Raw genomic sequence first — 23831 nt, 5'->3', positions numbered from 1 at the left:
ACAAAAACAGCAGGAAAGGCGAGCTGCGGAGTTGGGATGGAAAATGGGATGCTTTTTTATTTTTTGTTTCACAGTTGTAAAATAATACCAGAGACTAAAATGAATAAAGATTCATATCCGGAAGAATTAACTAAATATTTTTAATTTAATGGAATTAAAATGGATTAGCTTTACTTTCATCTACATGTGCTTTCCTTTACACCATTTCCCGAGAGTAATCCCATGCTCTGGGCTACTCTCTTTTTTTATTTGGTCATAGTCTACAGATATTCATGAACATGAGAACATGCAATACACGCAGTGGGACAGGTAAGTATTTGTACTCTCATTTAACAGCTATGTCTTGCTTAGTGAGAGATTTGCTTGAAGTAAAGCTGTGGTTTTCTCATGCAAGGCAAAGTAGCAGGGTTACCTTAAAGTGGATGTAAACTCTCATATACCCAGTGAAATGAATGGCCTCAGATGTTACACAGAGATAAAAAAAAATCCTCCTACATAAGTTTTACATGTAAATCTGCTGTCTTCAGCTTTCTATATACTTTACCACTTGCCGACCAAGCCATAGCCGAAAGACGGCTACAGCGCGGTCGTGTTTTCCTGGGTGGACGTCCATGGACATCCTCCCAAAATGTTGCTCTCGCGCTCACCCCTGGGGTGCTCTCCCGCAAACATCCGTGACTGCCGGGTCCAGAAGACCCAGCGCATCACGGATCGCGGTAAACGCCCGCGATCACATGTAAACAAACGGGCATCACGTCATGACGCCGGTTCCTCCCTCCCCTCTCTGTACCGATCGGTACAGTGAGAGGGGAGAGGTGGAGAGATGGCAGCAGCGCTGTTGGCTGGATGTGTAGTTCCCACAGCGCTGCTCTGTGCCAATACTCTCCCCATACTGTGCAATACTCTGCCAATACTCTGCAACACTTTTGCAATACTCTGCAATACTCTGCAACACTGGGCAATACTCTGCAGCACTGCAATACTCTGCAACACTGCAATACTCTGCCAATACTTATCAATCAACAATTTGTAATAGGAATGATGAACGTTATAATAATTTCAACAATATCTTTATCATGAAACAACTCTATTATATTGTCTCGAAAAAAATATTTTGTACCCCTGCTCTACTCTGATGCTGATAGCCAAGAAAATGTTCTGACCTGCATAATTGTTCCAGTTTACTGTACCGAAGAGTATCAGCATGACAAGCAAGCAACTAGCATTTTCAAATGCTTTTTTCGCCAATACTCGCCAATACCCTGGCAATACTTTGCAATACATTTTACCAAATTTTCAGTCTTTTTTGACTTATAGCGCAAAAAATAAAAACCCAGCGGTTATTAAATACCACCAAAAGAAAGCTCTATTTGTGTGAAAAGAGAGACAAAAATTTCATATAGGTACAGTGTTGCATGACTGAGTAATTGTCATTCCAAATGTGAGAGCACCGAAAGCTGAAAATTGGTCTGGTTAGGAAGGGGGTTTAAGTGCCCAGTGGTCAAGTGGTTAAAATTCTTATATCAGGCTAGAATTTTCACTTCCTCATTCAGCAATAGCAGTGTAGTCTTGCCTTACACTGGGAGACAGCTGATTGGAGGAAAGGCACATATCCCCCTTCCACATTGGCAGAAGAATGAAGATACATTCAGAGCTGTGCTGTGACAAGACAAGCTCTCTACTAATCTATTTATAGCAACCTCGACACAAATTTTCAGCTGCTTTTATCTCCCGTCTAGGAGAACTTGTCAGAAGTTATCATGCTAATAACAGAAGAATGGAGCAGCATAAAGACACGGGACTTATGGCTTTGGAGAGAGAAATAAGAAAACACTACAGATATATGTGGTAGGTCAAATTTCATGAATCGGATTTACATCCACTTTAAGTTTAGGTTCACACATGTGTGGTGTGAATTTCAGATCAGTTTTCACTGCAAATTTCTAAAGCAGCTGTTCAGTGATTCAGCTGTGACTTCAGATATGGTTCAGATGCAAATTTGGAGCAGGTGGCCACCGGCGCCTTTAACAATGGCTGGTTGTTAAGCAGCGGTTGCCCTTAACAGCCGATGACTCAGCTGAATGTAAACCAAAGAACCTAAGAATAAAATTTGAGAAAAGAACAGCGTGCCCACACACAATCCATACCAGGCCTTTGGGCCTGGTATAGAGTTTAAGGGGAACCCTTAAAAAGAACCACATGGGGTCCCCCCAAATCCTTACCAGAGCCTTATTCAAGCAGGCCCTTTGGGTCTGGTATAGATTTTGAGGAGAACTCCATGCCAAAATAAAATAAAAAATGGTCACCCCCAAAATCCATTCCAGACCTGTATTCGAGCATGCAGCCTGGCAGGACAGGAAGGGGGGGTGGGGCGAGCGAGCGGGGACAAGGGCCTCTTCCCCACAACCCCGACCAGTGATTGTGGGGGTCTGCAGGCGAGGCAAATCGTGGCCCCCCCAGATCCTGCCTCCCCCCATGTGAATGAGTAGGGGTTACATTATACCCCCTACTCATTCACCAAAAAGTGTCAAAAATCACTAAAATCACAGAGACAGTTTTTGACAAGGCCTTTATTAAAACAAAAACAAAAAGCAAAAACAATGTCCCCCAATTTAGGTCCAGCATCAATCATGATGAACGTCACCATCACAACCCGAATAAAGCCTCAGTACCTGTCGCTGGCTCCCGTAGTATTACAGTTCTTAAAGAGGGATTCCACCTTCAAAAAAAATATTAAAAGCCAGCAGCTATAAATACTACAGCTGCTGACTTTTAATAAATGGACACTCACCTGTCCCGGGGTCCAGCGATGTCGGAAGCCGAGACAGATTGATCTCTCGGCTGCTGCCGTCGCCATTCTCAGTGAGGGAATCAGGAAGTGAAGTGTTGCAGGTTCACTTCCCGGTTCCCTACTGTGCATGTGCGAGTCGCGCAGCGTAATGGGAATGGTCCGCGCTGTCTCTGGGACCCGTGTGTGTCCCAGCAGACAGCGCACTGGGACAGGAAGAGGCATAGACTCCCATGGGAGTCTATGCCCAGAAGTGGGTGCAAATACCTGTCTTAGACAGGTATCTGCACCCCCCTCCCCCCTGAAAGGTGCCAACTGTGACACTGGAGGGGGGGAGGGTTCCCGATGAGCGGAAGTTCCACTTTAGGGTGGAACCCCGCTTTAAATAACCAAGGGACACCCGGCAAAGTTCCCTACAGCAGCTCATTCCTCTTATTTATTTTATTACCGGTATTTATTACCGCTCTAAATTAACGTAGCACTTTACATTGTACATTATAGTGTGTCATCTGTGTCCCAACCGTGCTCCTGCATTGTCACCCTGTCACATGTTCCCCTGATTGAGGCTACAATGGATGTGCTCAACTCAAACAATGTCCCACACACACCACACACCAAAATACCTAGGGACGACGCCTAAAGAACGTTAGGACTTTATTAGGTTGATTTGTTGGATATGTGTGTTCTCACTTACTCCCTAGAACAGGGATAGGAGTGTTAGTACACTGCAGCATTGGACAGTCCTTTGAGTCCAGAAAATGTAGGAGCAATAGGGATTTTTTTCAAAGGGAAGGGTTTTTAGGACAATTCTGATACCTCCTCATATACTCCCTTTAAATGCTGCAGTGCAGATAGAGACAGGCTGAGAGGAATGCACCCCTACCTATAAGTGAAAACACACATATCCAACAAATCAACCTAATAAAGTCCTAACAGTCTTCAGGCGTTGTCGCCAGGTTTTTTGGTGTGTGGGCATGCACACCTTGTTTGAATTGATTAATATTACCAATGGGAGTGACAAATAATTCAGATATAAGAGGCCACTTCAATACAGGGCATTTTCACCCCCTTCCTGCCCAGGCCAATTTTCAGCTTTCAGCACTGTAACATTCTGAATGACAATTACGCGGTCGGGCAATGTTGTACCCAAATGAAATTTTGATATTTTTTTCCCCACAAATAGAGCTTTATTTTGGTGGTATTTGATCACCTCTGCGGTTTTTATTTTTTGTGCTATAAACAAAAGAAGACCGACAATTTTTTACTATAATAAATATCCCAATAAAAAAATAAATAAAAATGTTTCCCTCAATTTAGGCCGACATGTATTCTTCTACCTATTTTTGGTAAAAAAAAAAAAAAAAAAAATCACAAGCCTATATTGATTGGATTGCGCAAAAGTTATAGTGCCTACAAAATAGGTTATTGATTTATGGCATTTTTATTATTATTTTTTTTAATCGTAATGGCAGCGATCTGCGATTTTTATCGGGAGTGCGACATTGCTACAGACACATCGGACACTTTTGACACTATTTTGGGACCCCTGACAACTATACAGCGATTGGTGCTATAAATATGCACTGATTACTGTGTAAATGTCACTGACAGGGAAGGGGTTAACACTAGGGGGCGATCAAGGGATTAAATGTGTTACTTAGGGAGTGATTCTAACTGTGGGGGGAGGGGACTGACTGGGTGAGGAGACTGATCGGTGCTCCTATATCAGTGATGGCAAACCTTGGCACCCCAGATGTTTTGGAACTACATTTACCATGATGCTCAGCTACACTGCAGAGTGCATGAGCATCATGGGAAATGTAGTTCCAAAACATCTGGGGTGCCAAGGTTCACCATCACTGTCCTATATACTAGGAACACACGATCGGTCTCTTCTCCCCTGACAGGACTTGGATCCATGTTCCTGCTCTGTGACATGCAATCGTAGGTGCCCGGTGGACATCGAGGCGGACGAGCGCCCCCTACAACGCCGGGAAGCCGAGGACGTCATATGATGGCCGCCCGGAGGGATGGTGTCTTCCTGTTATCCATATCAGGAAGCCGATCCAGCGCAATAATGTGCAACACTGGAGCGAGTGCATGTAGACCGAAAGTGGCTGAAAGAAGCTGGCGGCAAGCAGCAGCACACTGACATGAACAAGGGTAAAAAAAAAGTGCAAAAAAATTGTATCTGTTTATCATGCACTTTGCTTTAGTAAAATAAATATCCCACGGATGAAGCTTAAATCTACTTTATTTTAATAAAGAATTTTCTATAGGCTGAGCAATCTCCAGTTTAGTAAATTAGCATCTTCATATCTTACAGGGACAGGGCAAAGTGGTAAAGCAGTATAAAGCCCAAAAGCAAACATTTATTATATTGCATCTTACCAATTCATAGATGTGATGGCTGCATTCATTTTCTTTTTTAGTCTTTCTTTCTTCTATTTATATATGATCCAACCAGTAAGTCTGTTGGTTTTTAAAATCACAAGCTATCCTGCAGAATGTATCCGTTTACATGTATGAGACAAACCATTTAACACTGGCAGATGTGCATAAAATGATTAGCATGTATTTATTCATTTAAAACCTTTATCACAAAAGGGAAAAAACTGTTTCCTACAGGAGGTGTGTTATCGGATTTTCTGCAGACAAAACTTTGGACTTTTGTCCGAAGGCATGTGCCTGGATTTTGTCTTGCATACAAACGGCAAGGAATTGTTGGCCAACAAACGTGAACATAGTGACGTACTAAGTGGTTTTTCAGCTCTTTATCACCACCCTTTGGGCTCCTTCTGCTAATTTTGTGTTAGTAGACGTTTGGTGAGTGTTGATTCGCGCTATTCATATTGCGCTTTTCATTTAGCGTTTTTCAGTTTGCGCTTTTCAGTTTGTTTCTGAACAGCCGTTTGTCAACCAGACATGTTGCGGAATCGGAGGAGATATTGTGTTAATTTTTATTTGCCCTGGAGTTATTGCTTTGACCCAAGTCCAGTCCAGGAACAAGAGGAGGAGGAGTTCTTGGACCAAAAATAGTTTGTTTTATTAACCGTGACCCATTATGTCATATGCCTTTGCTGTGGTAGCTCCAAGAGAATAATCCGGATGATTTTCGGAATTATCTCCAGATAAAGGACCCCTGCTTTCGCCAACTCTTGGCATTGTTGACCCCTATATTACGAAGCAGGACACACATGCATGAGGCTTTTATTTTAGTTTTTGTTTGAATAATAATGATTTGATTTGTTATATTTTCTATATTTTTGAAGTTCTATTGGCAGATAGCATGTCTAATTTTATTTGTTTTCTTTTTTTAATGCAGAATGAAAAAATAGTGTAGAATAAAACTTAGCTATGTGTTTTACTTCAAATGACAGTTTGGGAGTAGGCAATTACATTAAAAAAAATACAATGTAAAATTGACAAGGGAAACCAACATAGTTGTATCTTTGATCTTAAAAACTACAGGATAATGGTGTTGTGGTAACTTGCCTAAAAAAATAAAAAATAAAAAATAAAAAGCATAATAATATTATTCTTGATACCACTAGAAAAAAAGAGCCTTTGAAAATTTGTTTGCAATAACTCCATCGGTATCACCAGCAAAGCAGCTTCATTATTATCCCATTAAAGAAGAAGAGAATTGTGCTCTGCATTTCGAGATCTCATAATTTGCCACGTCATGAATGTTAATTCTTCATTACGAACGGTAGTTTACAAGACCGACCGCTTCTGGCTCATCCTTGCTTCTGAGCATGTTTGGACTTGTTGTTCAACGGACTTGTTTATAAACGCTGAGAAAATTAGACAACAGACATTTGTCTGCAGAAAATTTTAAAACCTGCCATTCAACATTTGTCCGTGGAAAATCTGACAACTGTCTGATGGAGCGTACAAACAGTCGGATTTTGTGCCAACATCCTGTCATCACACATTTCCCGTCGGAAAAAATCTGATCGAGTGTATGCGGCTTAACTGGCCAGAATACAGGTGAAAACAGAGAAAAAAATGCCAAAGAAAATAAAACTATTGCAGCCACCACATCTAAAGGTTGGTAAGCTGCAATATATTACATGTTTGGTTTTGTTTTAATAGTCTCTGGATGTTGTATAGCTTCTGACCTCAAATACCTTTTTTGCATACCAAAGACAACTCTATGTACTCAGATGTCACAGTGACGATAGAGTAAAGGAATGAATGACAAGAAGCTCGAGTCCTGAGGGTATATTGGGAAATTCCAGTTGCTGAATTTGTTTGATCTATTTGCCTGTTGACAGGTACCTTTTTGTTGTAATATAAATAACCTACAAAGATGTGTTTTTTTCTAGTCAATTGTAATGTCGCACAGACAGCATTATTACTAAAATAACTTACTTCCTAAAACAGCCTACGTGCAATGAGTGATTGGTAATCACAAAACCCTGCCAAAAACGCACCAAAAAAACGCTGTTTTCGCTGGGTTAGCCGCAAAAAAATATTCACACACCCAGTAAATCCAGCATTCTGTAGGGATCTGCTGATCCGCTGCTTACCCAGTCTCATCACTGACATCATCGAGAATGCCTGGGTTCTTGTAGCCGACCCCTAATGGCACGCGTGCACCATGTCTTTGAGAGGCTGGCTGCTAGAACCTGAAAAAAGACAGCCAGCCCCCTAGGGACACGCCGTGGCTCATGCACTGTAGAGTATCCCATGAACTCCTGGAATTCATGACATCAGTATCTCAGGAGGCTGCGGGTAACTACCGTATTTATCAGCATACAACACGCACTTTTTTCTCCTTAAAATCAGGGGAAAATCGTGGGTGCGTTTTATACACCGATAATCACCGATCCCCCACAATCTCCGCTGACTGTGAGCGGAGCGATCGCCGCCTAGATACACATGTGTACTTGGCTCTTCTCGGCTCCGCGCACAGTCACACCCAGTCCTGCCATTGGACCTGTGTTATGTCCATCATAGGTCAGGACTGGGCGTGACTGTGAGCGGAGCCGAGAAGAGCCGAGTACACTCGGCTATGTGTATATCGGTGGCATTCGCTCCACTCCGGAAAGTCTCAGCGGCGCAAATTTTAAATCGTCCAAGCGATGGACACTGGGGGCAAGGCTGCACTGGGGCAAGGCTGCACTGACAAGGCTGCAATAGACACTGGGGCAAGGCTGCACTGACAAGGCTGCAATAGACACTGGGGACAAGGCTGCAATGGACACTGGGGCAAGGCTGCAATGGACACTGATAAGGCTGCATTGATGAGCATTTAAATGTAATTTTTTTTCCCTTAAACTTCCCACCTAAAAGTTTTTTTCCTTAAAATTCCCTCCTAAACTTGGGGTGCGTGTTATATGCCGGCTCGTGTTATACGTCGATAAATACGGTAAATATGTAATTCCTACCTAAATACGTCATTCTTATTTAGGTGAAGAATCCAGAAGATGCAGAGATGTGTCCTCCCCAAAAAAATATTTAAAACAAATTCTGACTCCCAGAGAGAAGGAGGTTGCAGTGGTATGATCGAAAGTGGGTGGAGAGGGTGAAGGTCTACTTTAAGGAGGAACTCTGGAAGCTGTGCTAAAAAAAAAAAAAAAAAAAAAAAAAAAAAAAAGGTCACCAGTATTGCCTTTGATCTCCCTGCAACTGATCTTTTCTCCGTCACTGACTTATCAAGTCTTGTACTGCATGGTCTCTGTGTGAAAGCAGCCATCCTGGTAAAGGCAGAGTTTGATTCTTCAGATCAGATCCTCCAGCATGGAGAACAGTGCGTAACAAAATCTCACGCCAAATCTCCTGAGATTAGCAGTGATAGGCAGCAGTGTCACAACAGTTACAAGAAAACATCTCAGTAGGTCATCAGTTCCATATTTGATATTCCTCTCAGCAGATTCATTTTACTGTATATTCATAAAAAATAGGCCTTGGCAACACAGATAGATATTATGAGACTGTACAGAACTATATAAAGATAGCATAAAGCAGGGATATGCAATTAGTGGACTTCCAGCTGTTGCAAAACTACAAGTCCCATCATGCCTCTGCCTCTGGGTGTCATGCTTGTGGCTATCAAAGTCTTGCTATGCCTCATGGGACTTGTAGTTCTGCAACAGCTGGAGGTTTGCTAACTGCATATCCCTGGTATGAAGGAAATAAATTAAAGCTGGCCACACAAAGCAAATTTTGGATGGTACAGATGGCCATACATGGTTCAAAATTCGGCTAGTTCAGAAGGTGTGTAGCCCTCTCTGTTCAACATAAGCGGGTCTAAAACCAGCTTCTGTCAAACGGTCCTGCTAGAAAACCAGCATCCGGTCAGCGCATGCAGCCATTGGGCTGCAGAACTGATCAGTGTATTCTGACAGTGGGCGAGTCCTGCTGTCAGAATACAGTGGCACAGCGGGGAGGATTTCCCCTTCCAACTCAAAGGTGTGGATGGAAAAATCGGTTAAGTTTTCTCGTTCAACTGGCTGGCTGAATTAAAAAAACTGAGTCATGTATGGCCAACTTTACTAATAAACTGTACAGAGCTCAATCAGCACCTACATCCAATCAGATGCAGGCTGCATTCGGGTTGTCTGACAGCTGGTAGCGCCAGCTATCAGAATACAATAGCTTAAAGTGGAGTTGCCCCCCAAAAAATAAAACTACTTAAAAATCTTAAAAAAAATCAAAAAAAAATAATTGGCAAAAAAAAAAATTTTTACTCACCTCTAAATACCGGTTGCTAGGGGGTCCCTCGTAGTCTGCCTTCTTCATTGCCCGGGCTGGTGACATCACTTCCCCTCGCGCCGCACATTCACCTGGGACCTGTCACGTGTCCCAGGTGACTGTACGGCGTATCACGGCGCCCTGCGCCGCTCGCGCATGCGCAGTGGGTGCCCGGCTGTGAAGCCACAGCCGGGTGCCCACAGTATGCATGACGGCGCCGCGAGCGGAGCGGGGAGCGAGGGGGGGGCTTCGTTCCCCCGCATCGCTGGAACCCGGGACAGGTAAGTGTCCGATTATTAAAAGCCAGCAGCTGCAGTATTTGTAGCTGCTGACTTTTAATTTTTTTTTTTTAGGGGGTACCCCACTTTAAGTGGGAGATCTGTGATGTTAGCATGGATGAAGGAATCTGTTAGATTACTTTAATTTAGCCTGCAGCTTGATCAAAAGAAATCTATGAGTGTATGGCTAGCCAAACTCATAAAACAACTAGAATTAAGTCTAAAATATATTTTTCATCCAAAGACCTAACTAAAGCAAGCACCTACGTAAGGTAAAACACACATACTACTGTCTGCAGGGGCTAGAGGGTCAAATAATAAGTGCCAACAGCCACAGCTTGGGTAGCAGGGATCTATATATCAGTAGTATTGAGATGTAGTGACATATGGTTTAATTCATATTCTGATGAGAGTCACACTACATACAATACTGGAATCACTGATCCGGACAGGGGTGTATCTGCGGCAAGGCAAACAAGGCTTTTGCCTTGGGTGGCATTTTTTATAGCAGCAGCGCCACCCTCTGTAGCTCCCAGAGGAAGCAAAGAATGAGATGCACCATCAGCTGTCCTGGATCCAGACCGGCACCAAGTTCCTGGAACCAGAACTGGCAGGAGCCACTGGAGCTGCCACCGTGTGCCCACATTCCACACCCAGCCAAGGTTCTGGTGCACCTTCTGCCCCCAGGGAGAAGGGGATCGGGCAGGCACACTGCAGTCCTATGGAGAACGAATACCTCCACCAAGACTGCTGTGCTTCCCAGTGCCCGTGCCAAGGCGCAATGTCCACCAAGCTCCCATCTGCAGCCACTGCTGTTGCTGTGCGTTCTCCGCTGCAGGTAACCCCCATTGGGGTACAGCTACAGCTGCTTGGTGGTGGTGGATGACCTGGAGGCCCACTTTGTGCCCTGTAGGAGGGACAGATATGAGGACTACTGTCTGCAGCTTGTTACTCAGCAACTGCCCCAGCAGCAGCACCCCACTGACTCATTCAACATCTCCAACCTCATCTCCATCTTTGGCTCGGACTCATGGGCAGATAGGCGGACTCAGAGCAGAGCCACCATGGGCATATTTGTGGCAAGCAGGCACTGGCCAGCCTGGGTGCCTGGACTGTGGCCATCATGGATTTCTTTTTTTTTACGTTTAAACAGGTAATGTTTATTGAACATCATTGCAGAGATTACAATCACAGTGGCATACACCGAACATTCAAAAGGTGTTGTGTCATAACCATAACAATAGATAAGAAACATTTCTCCATTACAGTAGCCATTATGTATCACTGCCAAGAAAAGTCCTAACATTGACATATTATTTACTGTAATATTACATCAAATTCCCTCATCACACGTGGCAGCCTCCTGCAGCCATTTATCCCATATTCTATGATATTTTGCTGGGCAACCCCTATTTTTATACAAGAATTTTTTGTATGGGAGCGTAATATTAACTTCCCGTTTCCAGTCCTCAACCCGGGGTGGAAGGGGCCTCATCCACTGTCTAGCTATCACTTTTCGAACGGAAAACAAGGTTTCCTGCAGGAAAGTGTTAGTAATTTTATCTAATACGTCGGGAAATATCCCTAGTAGACAGGGTTTGGGGTCGAGAGCCAAGGGCGAGCCCATAACATCATGTAGAAATGACACTACTTGTTTCCAAAGTTCCTGCAGTTTGGGGCAAGACCATATAAGATGGAAGAACGTCCCAGTCTCTAGAGTACACATCGGGCAGAGTACAGATTGATTTGTATTATATTTGGCGGTCCTGAGGGGGGTGAGGTATGCTTTATGCACTATGTAAATCTGAGAAAGCCTGTCTTGGAGCCTAGGGGACACCAACTTGCACGTCTCCAGAGCCTCCTCCCACTCCTCATCCGTCAGTTCACCTACATCGCCCTCCCAGCGGGACTTCAAAGCATACGCTAGTCTCGCCGAGACGGGGGCCGTAAGCATACCATAAAAGCATGAGATGAGCTTTTTGGGATCAGTGTCCTTCACTATGGCTACAATAGGATTGGGGGCAGGCCGAGGCAATGACTGCGGAAACTGTGCTCCAAGTGCATGCTGAACCTGTAGGTATTGATATAGCATAGTGTTTGGAATATCAAATTCCTCCTGCAGCGCGTGAAACGTTTTAATAGTACCTTGGTGAATCAGGTGATGCAGGTAGTATATTCCCCTCGATACCCACAACTGAACACCCCGGATCTTTTGGAGTTCCGGCAGTTGTTTGTTATGCCAAAGTGGGGTATAGTCATTTGGTGATGTAACATTCAGTTTAGTGGATGCCAGATCCCAAATCCTTCTGTAATGAAAAAGCATAGAGTGTTTACCTGGCTCCCCAACAGAGCTCCCCGCCCCCGTTGAGATAGCAGCTATCGGATCATCTGCGATTTGTGCCCAAGTAGGGCAGAGAAGGGTAATGCCCCGTACACACGAGAGGACTTATGTCCGACAGACTTCCAAAGGAGTTCCGCCGGAGTTCTGACAGACTTTTCGGCCGAACGGACTTGGCCACACACGATCACACTAAACTCCGACGGATTCGAACGTGATGACGTACGACCCGACTCGAATAAGGAAGTTCATAGCCAGTAGCCAATAGCTGCCCTAGCGTCGGTTTTAGTCTGTCGGAGTAGCACACACACGAGCGAATTTTTCGAAGGGGACCGGGTCCGGCGGAGTTCCGTCGGGAAAATTTGAAGCATGCTTCATTTCTAAAGTCCGTCAGACTTTTGCGAAGCTAAAGTCCGTTGCAGCCCACACACGATCGGATAGTCTGACGGACTCAGTCCGTCGGAGTTTGGATGTCGAAAAGTCCGCTCGTGTGTACGGGGCATTACACACATTTTGCACTGTTGTATTCAATCTTAGTTGTATACAACAAAATGTGAACGATCGGTCTTACGATAATCGGAACGTGTGTACGGGGCATTAGTGAGCACTTCTCCTTTGCCGAGATAATCCATCCACCTCACAAGTGTGGCATCTCAAGGTGCTGATTACACAGCATGATTATTGCACAGGTGTACCTTAGGCTGGCCACAATAAAAGGCCACTCTACAGGAAAATGTGCAGTTTTATCACACAGCACAATGCTACAGATGTCACAAGTCTTGAGGGAGTGTGTAATTGGCATGCTGACTTCAGGAATATCCACTAGAGCTGTTACACTTGAATTGAACGTTCATTTCTCTACCATAAACCGTCCCCAAAGGTGTTTTAGAGAATTTGGCAGTACGTCCAACCGGCCTCACAACCGCAGACCCCATATAACCACAACCAGCCCAGGACCTCCACGTCCAGCATCTTCACCTCGTCTGAGACCAGCCACCCGGACAGCTGCTACAACAATCAGTTTGCATAACCAAAGAATTTCTGCACAACTTGTCAGAAACCATCTCAGGGAAGCTCATCTGCCTGCTTGTCGTCCTCATCGGGGTCTCGACCTGACTGCAATTTGTTGTCGTAACCGACTTGAGTGGGAAAATGCTCACATTCAATGGTGTCTGGCATCGTGGAGATCTTTTTTTTGTGGCTTTTTTGCTGAGTATGCCCAGGACATTCCTGTCAACAGTTCTCAATGTGGTATCCCTTATACTCTGTATGTCACTAATTCTCAGCAAGGCCACTTTCACAGTATTTCATGGGACACAGTGTCCCATGATTCCAGGAAATTATTCAAAAATGCACATATTCCTGGAAATGGCTGTAAGGTAGATTTGAGATATGCCACCAGCGAACCAACGATCTCTGAGAAAACATCTAGAATTTTTCTACATCGCAGCTTAAGGAGATAGGCTCACCACAATTCTCTTCCAGGCAGATGTTGAACGCTTGGCATCCACTACCAGAAAAATACTATGCAGATGAAGCACATTATTAATGACATTGTGAGCACAAGAAGCATTTTGTCTGAGGTATGCTGACCGCTCGGCGCACTCTTCCAGTGACACGCCAATCACATAAAACTCTCTGTTAAACACATGCTTACTGGGCACTTAAACCCCCCTCCTGTCCAGACCAAGTTTCAGCTTTCAGCGCTGATGCACTTTGAATGACAATGGAGCGGTCATACAACACTGTACCCAAATGACTGTTTTATCATTTTTTCCCCACAAATAGAGCTTTCTTTTGGTGGTATTTGATCACCTCTGCAGTTTTTATTTTTTGTTAAAAAAAAAAACTAATTAAAAAATGTTTTTATTTTTTTAATAAAATTTTGCAAATAGGTAATTTTTCTCCTTCATTGATGTACGCTGATGAGGCGGCACTGCTGGGCACCGATAGGTGGCAGTGAGGGGTGGCAGTGATAGGCACTGACGGGTGGCAATAATGGGCACTGATCAGCACTGGTTGGTTACACTGATAGGCACCACTGGTGGGCACTGATAGGTGGCACTTGTGGGCATTGATAGGTGGCATGGGTGGGCACTGCCAGGTGGAAAGGGCAGGTGGCACTGGCAGGGGGTACTGGTGGCACAGATGAGGCAGAATTGCCTCTTCCTCTTCGGAGCCGATGTCTCTTGCACATAAAACGATTACCAAGTTTTTGTTTATATCATGTGATCAGCTGTCATTGGCTGACAGCTGATCACGTGGTAAGGGGCCAGGACCGGCCCTATATTCGGATCTGTGATCACCTGAGTCTCAGTGATTCGGTGATCACAGCGCTCGCCCTGCATCTAAACCTAAGGAGTTTTTAGGTTTGGATGCAAGTGGAGCAGCATCAGCAACTGCCCCGGCACTCCTAGAACCTTCATCTCTTGAAAATGATATCAGAACACAAAATATAATATCTGTCACAATGTGACCACTCAATGTCAGAACACATCATCTATCATTAATTCAGAGTAGAGCTGCACGATTCTGGCCAAAATGAGAATCACTATTTTTTTTGCTTAGGATAAAAAGATCACGATTCTCTCACAATTCTCACGACGTAAAATCTTTCACATTATGCATGGATGATGGTACTTTTATTTGTTTTGTTCTCATTTCATACTTTAGGCTATACTCATCCTTTTGCTGTGTTCTGATATAAGGCTATGTACTAACAGGTATGTTTATTCTTCAGTAGGCTAGTATACTTTAAAGTGGTGTTCCACAGAAAAAAAAAATCATTAAAATTCCAAAAAAAAAAAAAACATTTGGAATTTTTTTTTTAACTCACCTCTAAATGGCTGTTGCTAGGGGTTCCCTCATACTCTGTCTCCTTCAGTGCCTGGGTTGGTGACATCACTTCCCCTCGGCACAGGAAGGGCTCATCTCCGCCCCCTCCCTCCTGTCAGTCATGTGGGACATGTGACAGGTCCCAGATGACTACGCGGCCAATCACGGCTCCACTCGCGCATGCGCAGTGGATGCCCGGCTGTGAAGCCACAGCCAGGTGCCCACAGTTGCACTGCCAGCGCCGCCGAGCGGAGGGGGGGACGAACGGGGCTCCGATCCCCCCCGCATCGCTGGACCCTGGAACAGGTAAGTGTCCGATTATTAAAATCAGCAGCTGCAGTATTTGTAGCTGCTGACTTTTAATTTTTTTTTTTTTTTTTATGGAAACTCTGCTTTAAATACTTATGTTTGGTTTAAACATAGTCATGTGATTTAATTGCCGATTTGCATTGCTTCACTTACAGAACATACACCATCACAGCTGTAGTAGTAAAAACCTCTCAAGGGCAACCTCTGACAAATGATCATTACTAGGCAGACACCAAAATCATGGAGGTTGTGTATATATAGTTATGTATAATGTATTTGATCACTAGGTAATCAGGTTTGTGCAGGTGCTACTACATTGTCTTACGTAGTCCAGGCAAAAAAGGATGGTATTTCCAAGTCTGTGACTCCTCTCTCCTTTGCATTCAAAGCCTGAATGGCTTATCACCAGACCAAAGCATTGTTATACGGTCCTTAGCCCTGATTGAGAACTTACATTGTAATATTGGGGGTTCTATTGCAGTGGTGGGCAAATTTATTGATAAAAAGAGCCCCAAGTGTGACCCTTGACATTACAGAAGCACAGCGTATAATACTCAGTGAAAGTAAAGCCATAGAATGATGCCAGAGACTGCAAACATGCAACAGGAGGTGGTCCAAGACTACAGACATGCAATGAGGGCAGACATGTAATAGAACTGATGGAGACTGGGGACGTGCTTCAGGAGACAACCATAGACCTGAAACACATTACATGAGACTAGAGGTCGACCCATATGGATTTTTCTCTGGCCGATGCCGATATTTAGAAATCATGGCGGCCGATGGCCGATATATGATGCCGATTTTTTTGGGCCGATATGTTATGCCGATTTTTTTTTTAATTTTATTTTCCTTTTTTTTTTCTTTTTTTTTATCCCCCTTCATCTCATAAAATCTAACACACCTTTCCCACTGGGGCATTTTTAAGGCACTTTTGGGCTAAAAATAGCGCCTGTAAAGTGCCTGCAAAACGGCTCCCCTGCAGTTTGTGTGAAAGACAGAGTGCTTTCACACTGAGGCGATGCGCTGGCAGGATGTTAAAAAAAAGTCCTGCAAGCAGCACGTTTGGAGTGGTGTGTACCGCTCCTCCACCACTCCTGCCCATTGATGTGAATGGGCACCACTGCCGAAGCGCATGCAATGCGATTTGGCAGCGGTGCTTCACGGGCGCATTTAACCTCTTCCTCGGCCGCTAGCTGGGTTATATGCGCCCCACTAGCAGCCGAATAGCACCACTAAAATTATGGTAAAGCGCCCCTAAAACTAGCAGCGTTTTACCATCAACGCCTGCCCGCTCCAGTGTGAAAGCAGCCTTCATAAGTGATACAGAAAATTTCTTACATTTAAACATTTATTAAACAAAACAAACATCCAATCAGTTTACTTGTATGTATGATTTAGATAAAAAACAAAAAAAAAATATATTAAATAAAAACAGGTAGTCAAAACTTTTGGCCAAAAAAAAATGGGCTAACTTTTTACTGTTTTCGTTTTTTTTAAATTTTTTTAATCATTAGTGTATTTTTATGCCGTGTGGCATAAAATATTGCAACAACCGCTATTTTATTCCCTAGGACAGTGATGGCGAAACTTGGCACTCCAGATGTTTTGGAACTACATTTCCCATGATGCTCAACTACACCACAGGAGCATCATGGGAAATGTAGTTCCAAAACATCTGGGGTGCCAAGGTTCGCCATCACTGCCCTAGGATCTCTGCTAATAAATATATATCATTTTTGGGGGGTCTAAGTGATTTTCTGGCAGAAAATACAGGATTTTTACTTGTAAGCAACAAGTGTCAGAAAAGATTTTGTCTTTAAATGGTTAAACTGAGACCTCTACACACAGAGTTGAGATCATTCATTCAAGTGTAAACATTGCATCTCTTTGCTCTTTTCTTGGCAGACTGCCCAGAAAGGAAACAAGTCGCTTCTATGAAGACTCAGGCAACTTGCATTGACTTCCATTAGCCCTTGTACACACGGTCGGAGAATCTGTCGGAATGAGTCTTATCGGACCGTGTCGTCAGATAATCCGACTGTGTGTGGTATGCATCGGACTGATTCCGTCCAAATCTCCGTCCGACCCAATTTTCCAACATATTGGAAATATTTCCCGACCAACTGGGCCGGACGGACCTAATCCGATCATGTGTAGAGCATTTTCATCGGACCAAGTGCCAAGCATGCTCAGATCAAATTCCTACATCAAAGCTATTGGCTACTAGCCTGAATGTAGTCCCATCGTAACAAAATTACGTCATCACGTTCTGAAAGATCAGATTTTTCGCCAACTTGGCCCGACCGTGTGTATACAACAGTTTTGGACAAGATCCGACGGACAAAATCCGACGGGCAAAATCCGACGGATTTGGTTGTGGAAATCTCCGACCGTGTGTACAGGGGCTCACAGAAGTCATTTGCAAGTCGCGCTGTAGTTCTAAATCTGCCTTTTTATCAGTACAATCGGCTGATGCCGATTAATTAAAAAACGGCAAATAACGGCCGATATATCGGTCGACCTCCACATGAGACTGCTAGAGATCACTGATTTTACGCTCTGACATATACGAGTTCTTGCTGGAAAAAAAATATATATTTTAAGCAAGAGACAGCATGGATTCAGGAAAGACAGAAGTTATCAGACAAATCTGATTTCTTTTTATAAAGAGGTATGTAAAACCTTAGATAAAGGAGTGGCTGTGGACGTGATACATTTTGATTTTTTAAAGTGGTTGACACAATTTCCCACACACGGCTAATGTGCACGTTAAATTTACAGGCTGAAGACCGAACTAAATAAATCTGTGGGTGTATGGCCAGCTTAAGTCTCAACTATTTATCTATTTATCAGAGGAAGCACCTTATGGGGGAGGTGTGGCTTAGCGGATGGCGGCGTAGTGTGTGAGTGCTGACTCTCCCCTCCAGCGTCCTGTTAGAAGCTGATGGCAGCCCGCAGCAGCAGCGAGGACTGTTGATCGCTGAATCCCATGATTCCCTGCCGTGTCCCTGTTGAGCTCTCCTGTCACTATACAACGATTGCTGATAACACCACCGGACCCGCTGTACTCCTGAGTATCCGCTCTGAGCCGTGCTGTGTTGTGCTGTACCGCCTCCTTTCCCCTGCTGGGAAATCAATCTGGTCGTGCGGTGAGTGCGGTGAGCGGACGAGTGGACGAGCGATGCGGTGAGTGGACTAACGGTGCAGCAGTGCATGTGACAGAAGTGGAAGTGGAGGAAATGGAGGAGTAGATTTGAGCAGATATGAGAGAGAGCGGAGGTGAAGACGGACGTGAGTAATATTGTGAGAAGCCAGCCATAGGAGCAACAGCAACAGGGCTGTTAGTGCTGTTGAAGCAGTGGGTATTGCGTCTCTCTGCCTCTCTGCCTAGATCCATCCTATCCATCCCCATTCATTCAAAGCCCATTGTGAAGATAGGAGTCTTGTTACTGTTTGTTACTGGAATTTTCTGGCCTGGAGTTATACAATTGTAAGAAAGTACATAGTACAGAGAAGTGAGCCTATGTATAAATGTTGGAGAAGTGCTGAATTTACACTATCCCATAGATTGAGTTAAGACTGTTAAAGACTGTTAAAGAAATCTATAGTGAAGCCTGTGCTAAATAATAGTTGGAGAGTGCTATATCTATACTACCTAAATTACCCTATTACAGGGCTGATATTGATACTGATTGAGATATATAGGAAATTGCCTCTTTCCTTTTTCTAAACCTGGACTTTGTTTCCTTACCGGGGATGCACAATATAAGGAGAAAAATAGAGGAAAAAACTGCGCAAAAAGAGTTATCCCAACAGGAGATTAGAGGTTTTTTTCCGAATACTCGAGCAGCAACAGCTCGTGCGTCCACATTAGAGACAAGGGAAACAGCTGGTGTGGAGATCCCAATGGCAGCACCCCGGATGAGTCTCCCGTTATCACCAGATGCAGTATTGGACACAAATCAGGCCCGTGCAAGATCTGAAATGGGGTCAGAGGCAGGATGTTGGGGTACAACGGGGGAACCCTCAGGTGGTATGGATCTAAGATCAGTGATGCAAGCCCTTCCAACTCACCAAGAAATAGAGGCCCTGAGAACAATTATGCAGGCTCTTCCAACGGGCCAAGAAATGGAAGCACTGGTGTCCCGATTGGAGGAGGGACACAGAAGGGAAATGCAGGCAATACGTTCAGAGGTTCAGGCTTTAACAGAAAGGGTAAATGTGGAAACATCAGCCTTCAATAGTATAGAGGAAAGGGTGTCTAAATTAGAAAGAGAGCAGATAGCACAGACGTGTATCACACAACTAAAATTTGAAGCGGCTGAAGACCGAAGCAGGAGAAACAATCTCAGATTTAGAGGCATCCCCGAAAGTATTGGGGAGGAACATCTACACAGGACCGTGATCTCTATCTGCCATAACCTGGGGGTTAATATGACCCCAGGTGAAATTGAATTTGACAGACTTCATAGAGCTCTAGGCCCACGCTCTACAGACTTATCCAGACCGAGAGATGTAATCGGATGTCTACATAGATACGCTCACAGGGAGATAATTAGTCGGAAAGCATGGGAAGTAGGCCCGATAGCTTATGAGGGTGCCAAGATGAGTATTTTACCGGACTTATCAAAAGCTACCTTACAGCGGAGGGCTCAACTACGGCCAATATTGAAGAAAATAAAGTCTTCGGGGGGCACTTATCGATGGGGATACCCAATCTCCTTGACAGTTAAAAGGGGAGGGGCTTCTTTTGTGCTTTCATCTCTACAGGATTTACCGGATTTATTTTCCTTTTTGGAAACTGATGGGTGCGAGGTGCAGGATTGGCTCCAGCCAATAAAGAAAAGACGTGTAAAAGAGGGGGCTTTAAGGATTGATGGGGAAAAATTCCCGATGGGGAGTAAAGAAGCACCTGCACAGCAATTAGCTGATGCGGGCTCTTTGCCCTAAATTTCTTGGTAAAAGTGTTATAAGAGAATAAGGCCTAGGCATATATATATGGGGGGATATGTTCCCTATTGTTAAGGGTCAAGGTATAGTACGACCCTGGATAATTTACTTTACATTAATTATATATAGGACGATATAAAATAATATGCATATGAATGTCATGATACCCCGCCCCCCCCCCCTTATATATTATAGTGGGTAGATGGGGGGGGGATATAAAGATTATAATTACAATATACACTAAAAAGTACACACTAAAAATATACACTCATTGTTGGGTTAAGGGGATAAGGATTATGAGAACTTGATAGAAATGAAAAGATTTTTTTTTTTTTTTTTGGGGGTAGGGGACAGGAAAGGGGTTCTGTCCTTAAATAGTCACGATAAGGGTAAGGGAGAATTATATATATATGGTGGGTTGTACAGTATCGAGTAAAGGGAGAGGGAATTGATGAGAAAAAACTGGATTAAATTACTGAAGTTGCGGGAATGGATGTGAATATAAAGGGACTATCTGGAGGGGGAGTGGCACTGCATGTGCTCAGTATTTGCTAGCTACCCTCCCATACCTTACACCTACGGGAAACTAAGAACCCATAGGTAGGTGTGGGGGAAACTTGATATTCCCCACGGGGGTTCGGCCTTCTCCTTTGTTTTTTTTGTTTTTTTTTCCCTCTTAGCCCAGGCACGATGGCGGGATTACGTGTAACATCACTTAATACTAGAGGACTCAATGTTCCCGAAAAACGTAAAATGCTATTAAATGACTTAAAACGCTCCAAAACTGACATTGGCATGGTACAAGAAACACATTTAAAGGAGGGAAAATTTCCCTACCTTCAAAATAGAAACTTCCCAAATGTTTACCATGCCATAAATCATGAAGCTAAAACCAAGGGAGTGGCCATTTTAATTTCTAATCGAACAACATGGTCCCTGTTGGATAAATGTCAAGAATCAGGGGGAAGATATTTATTTCTTAAAGGATTTATAGGTAAGGTTAAAGTAACTCTCGCTACAGTTTATGCCCCAAACACACATCAAGATCAGTTCTTGAATAAAACCCTATCAAAATTAATGGAATTTAAGGAAGGGATTCTTATTATCGGGGGGGGGGGGGGTTTAATGTCCCTCTAGACTCAAAACTAGATACTTCAAATGGGACATCGTCTGTTTCTGAAAAAATTAGGAAAAATATCCTTCGTAAATTAAATGAATTTCAATTGGTTGATGTATGGAGGGCTTTCCATGCAGACGAAAGGGACTATACATTCTTTTCAAACCCCCACCAATGGTACTCACGCATCGATTTCTTTTTGCTACCTCAACGAACACTATCATTAGTACAGGACATAAGTAATGGAAATATAACATGGTCTGACCATGCGCCAGTTACGATTAATATTTTTCTGAAGGAAGCTAAACATAAGATGGATTGGAACTGGAAACTGAATGAAATTCTTTTGCAATGTCCTGAAATTAGAGAAGAGGTGGTAAGGGAATCTGATTCGTATTTTAAAACGAATGATAATGGAGAGACTAAAATGGGGATAGTGTGGGAAGCCCACAAAGTAGTAATTAGAGGAATTCTAATAAAACATGGGTCCCGAATAAAGAGAGCCAAAGAAGAGGAAACAGGTAGATTATTGGAGAAGATAAGGGAGATAGAGATACAACATAAGAGGTTAATGGAAAGGGACACGGGGATTAAACTAGCATATTTAAGAAGACAGGTATCTGATATCTTACGGTATAAGGCAAGGGCTATTTTACAACAAGAGAGGAGAGTAACATATGAATCAGGAGATAAATGCAGTAAATTATTAGCAAGGAAATTAAAAAAGCAACGACTCCGTTCATATATACCCTATATTAGAACAAAAGGAAATCTCAAATGCTCACTACCGAAAGATATTGCAGAGGAATTTAGACAATACTATACTTCATTGTATAACCTCTCAGCTCCCTCCTATCCTTCCTCATCATTAGAAGAATATCTCGAATCCTCAAATTTAGTAAGACTGTCATCTCCAGCGCAAAGAAAGCTTGAGTTACCAATAACAGCAGAAGAAGTAATTTCGGCAATAAAGATGTTAAGGCAAGGAAAGGCTCCCGGTCCGGACGGATTTACTCTGCAATATTTTAAAAGCTTTCAATCACAATTAGTCCCCTATATGGTTAAAACATTTAACATACAAGGAAAAACCGAGCCTCCACCTGTAGAAGCATTAAGGGCACATATTGTACTTATTCCAAAAGAAGGAAAGGATCAATCAATATGCAGTAACTATCGTCCAATATCATTATTAAATACCAATTATAAAATATTCACAAAGATACTCGCATCTCGCCTACAGTCATTTATGACGCAGCTGATCCACTTGGACCAAGTGGGGTTTGTTCCCACACGTGAAGCTAGGGATAGTACAATTAAGGTCCTGAATTGAATCCAATATGCAAATCATAGGAAGCTGCCGAGTATCTTTGTCAATACAGACGCAGAAAAGGCCTTCGATAGGGTCAATTGGCCCTTCATGTTAGGAGTCTTAAAACAAATGGGCTTTGGTGATCGAATGTTGGATTGGATAGCAGGATTATATTCAAAGCCACAAGCATTGGTGAAGGTCAATGGGATAAACTCTGAAAATTTTTCAATATCCAATGGGACGCGTCAGGGATGTCCCGTCGCCTCTTTTATTTGCATTGTCATTAGAACCTTTGTTAAATAGAATTAGACAGAATCCTGATATTAAAGGTATTCCTTTAGGGGACCAGGAATATAAACTTTCAGCATACACGGATGATTTATTATTTTCACTCTCTAATCCACAAATATCATTACCTAATCTATTGGAGGAAATAGAGTGTTATGGAGCTCTGTCTAGTTTTACAATAAACTATAGCAAGTCGGAGGCGATGGGGATATCACTGGAGGGTTCCATTCAAAAGAATTTAGAGGATAACTTTAAGTTTAAATGGACAGCTACAGCGTTGAATTATTTAGGGATACAGATTCCATCTAATTTAATATGCATTGAATTTCCCACCCTTATTAAGGGAAATTAGTACAACGTTGACTGAATGGAGTAAATCCTCACATTCCTAGTTTGGGAGAAGTAATATTTTGAAAATGAATATAGTCCCCAAGTTTCTTTATCTGTTTCAGGCGCTACCAATCCGGATTCCACAGGCCTTCTTTAGTAAAATTCGAACAATTTTTACAAAGTTTATATGGGCAAGTAAGCGTCCTAGGATTAATAGGAAGTTACTAACAATGCCTAAAGAGGTGGGTGGAATTGCAGCACCAGATTTATACAAATACTACCAGGCTAATCAGCTTGGTAGAATTTTGGACTGGTGCCAACATAGAGACAGTAAAAGGTGGGTTGCCATGGAACAACAAGTAAGCCCCATTCCCTTAGATAGAGCCATGTGGTGTGGTACAGCTATACCTCCTTTATTAAGAGCCCATCCTTTAATAGGACCTACGCTCCAGATGGGAGTTAAAGCCGTACGTATCCCCAGAATTTCAACAGCAAAATCTCCCTTATTTCCCATTCTTGGGAACCCACATTTTTTACCCGGTCTGGAATCAGGAATATTTGGGAAATTAAGAGAGAGGGGATGT

The 23831-nt window shown here is 43.3% G+C and overlaps 1 protein-coding gene and 1 pseudogene across 2 annotated transcripts in view; one reads left to right on the top strand and one right to left on the bottom strand.

Moving 5' to 3' along the window:
- Window positions 1–23831, bottom strand: part of ST6GALNAC2 (ST6 N-acetylgalactosaminide alpha-2,6-sialyltransferase 2) — a 122057-nt gene that overhangs the window by 52524 nt on the left and 45702 nt on the right. The window lies entirely within an intron of this gene.
- Window positions 9952–17191, top strand: LOC143934950 (immediate early response gene 5-like protein; annotated as a pseudogene).

This window comes from Lithobates pipiens, unplaced genomic scaffold, assembly GCF_037356315.1.
Source record: "Lithobates pipiens isolate NorthernLeopardFrog02 unplaced genomic scaffold, aLitPip1_a1.2 Scaffold_28, whole genome shotgun sequence".
Lineage (NCBI taxonomy): Eukaryota > Metazoa > Chordata > Amphibia > Anura > Ranidae > Lithobates > Lithobates pipiens.
Note: the sequence above shows the minus strand (reverse complement) of the source record. Positions and strands in the feature narration are given on the sequence as shown.